Genomic DNA, 2,691 nt, shown 5'->3' on the forward strand with positions numbered 1-2,691 from the left:
TGCCATTTATCATAGACTCATCATGGCATCTGTTTAACATGCACACAGTGAGGCGGAACTGAAAGGGGGGGGGGGGCGTCATTAATAATATTCAGAAAAGTTAATAATGGTTAATGTCTTGGTATGTCTGGTAAAAGAATATTGAGTTTACAAAACAAATATGTTTTGCTTGATTTTCTTTGATGATGTAGATGAGGTGGAATCTGCTGAAGAAATCCCCCTAAAGCACAAATAGGGAAGAAAGTCCAAATGAGAGCCAGCGTTCAGTCTCCATAGAAACCACTTTCTAAACTTTTTTGATGGACCATAGCAGCAGTTTCTACTATATTAGTCACAGAATTTTTAGATGACCCATTTACAAAATAGTAAGTTTGTTTGCAGACTCAGCTCTGCCTGGATTAAAGTCTGTAGACTCAAATAACAATTATGTCTCAAACTTGAATCAAAGATGTGGCTACAAGGACAGCAAAAACAAAAAAAACAACAATCTCTTTTCTCTTTCTCAAAGCATTGGTTAGGTTTATCTTTATCTTTAGTGCAATAGGAAAATAAACATATATAAAAAGAGTTTATGTTTTCCTACAATGAGAAAGGGGGGCTTGTCTTCTAGCAAAGACACCAGAGACAGAGCTGATCTTTGGTCTTTGGAGGGGGAAAAAAACTTGAAAAGAAAGTTACTAATGAGTTTATATTATACCAGAGACGAATACTTTAGAATATGGATACCATTATAAGCCCAAGGAATGCACCAAACAGACACAAAAACACATTACTTATATTAGTCTTTATTTTAATAGTGATTCTGCAGCAGCCAATCAGACAACTTCACTTACTTGCCAAAAATGAAAACACATTTTTTAATATCATTTAACCTTTATTTTACCAGGAAGAGTCCCACTGAGAATAAAACATCCTTTTCAAGGAAGTATAGATACAAATCTATCCATACCCAATCCTGCAGTTCATAATGATGTTAGGGCTCCACAATTAGTAATACATTTCAGTATGCATTCGTTTGACCTGCAGACTTCAAACATACTTTACATATTCATAGAGTAATGACCTAAATACAAACTAAAATGTTGTTTTTATTTATACTTTCATGTCTTTATGCAGTGCAGAACATCATAATGATAATGTATGTTTTTCTCCTAATTATTTTAGTTATTAACATAGTCCTTGCTGAGAGGAATTATCTTATGCACATTTTGGGCTGAAATTCTGCTCAGTGATTGTTGTTTATGTGTCTGATCTAGAATTGTATCCAGACTTCACCTATGTACAACTTTTTACCCCGCAAAATGAAGCAGCCTGCCTATGCAGGCTAGAGAGAAGACAGAGAGCTGACACATGTAAGAAAGTTGTTTCAAAATGTTCACTTTAATATTTAGCTTTTATAAGGTTGCAGCCTCTTGTGCTTAAAGTAGATGCCATTGTTTTTTATATATAAGTAAAAAAAAAAACTTCAAGGGGATCCTAGTGCAAAAACAAACAAACAACAAAAAGCAGTTTGTTTTCCTAAATGGACTAAATTGACCTACAGCCACCCTCACCTACTTCATCCAGTAAGGCTGACCCACCCTATCATGATTGAGGTCAAATGAACCAGCACAAGCAGCTGCAACAGCACACCTTCCCTCTACCCTGAAGCTTATCATAGTGAGCCAGCTGAGCCACCTGTAATTGATGCTACGGGACCTCCACTCCTATGTGCAAACAGAGAGAGATTCTAGCATAACTGGGGAAGAGTGAATGTGCACAACAGAAACAATAGACCTCTGATGCCATCACAGGCAGCTGGATCCATTCTGATGGGCTGTTTTCAATTAGGGGACTTCTGATTGTATCTAAATTTAGTGGATTTTGTTGTAGGGTAACAGATGAATATAGCCTGAGGGCAAATACATTCCACAGTATTTACCTTTTTTCATAAGATATTTTGAAGATCCCTATTTTCTTTCATTTCATAATTATATACTTGTTTGTCTTGGTATATATTGTAACCACCCTGTCAAAGGTATTGAAGTCTGTTGGTGAAATATTACAGGGTGTAATTAAATTAAATAGGTGTGAAAACTTAAAGATAATCTCACAGTGTGTCTTTTTTTGATGTTCTGAACAATTTTAGGTATTTTTGCAGTGAGTCTAGAACAGGTTTGCCCCACTCCAATGCTGAGATCTACAGAATTCAGGATATTCTGTTCTACAGAACACAATTGGAGTCTTTCATGGTATTTTTCCAAAATCCTGTGTCCCGGTGCCTTTGACATATGACAAATATGGGAAGAGCTTTAACTGGCCCTCACACTCAGGGGGTTCAAAGTGTCCGGTGTTTTATATATATATATATATATATATATATATATATATAAGAAGCTGAGTGCAGGGAGCTGGTGAAGCGTTTTGTGGCATGGTGTGGAAACAGTCATCTCATCATGGATGTCAACAAAACAAGGGAGATTATTGTACATTTCAGAAGAAACAGGAACAAGAAACCTTTCAATATTGTGGAGGTGGCTGAACAGTACAAATACACTGGTGTTCACTTGGACTCAAACTATGCTGCAGACACAAATGGGAAGCCTTCTATAAGAAGGGACAGGGCAGCTTGCACTCCCTAAGGAAGCTTGGGTCCTTCAGTGTTTGCAGCAAGATTCTACATATCTTCTATCAGCCAGTTGTGGAGAGTGT

The sequence above is a fragment of the Cyprinodon variegatus genome, unplaced genomic scaffold (assembly GCF_000732505.1).
Source record: "Cyprinodon variegatus isolate N-32 unplaced genomic scaffold, C_variegatus-1.0 Scaffold282, whole genome shotgun sequence".
Taxonomy (NCBI): domain Eukaryota; kingdom Metazoa; phylum Chordata; class Actinopteri; order Cyprinodontiformes; family Cyprinodontidae; genus Cyprinodon; species Cyprinodon variegatus.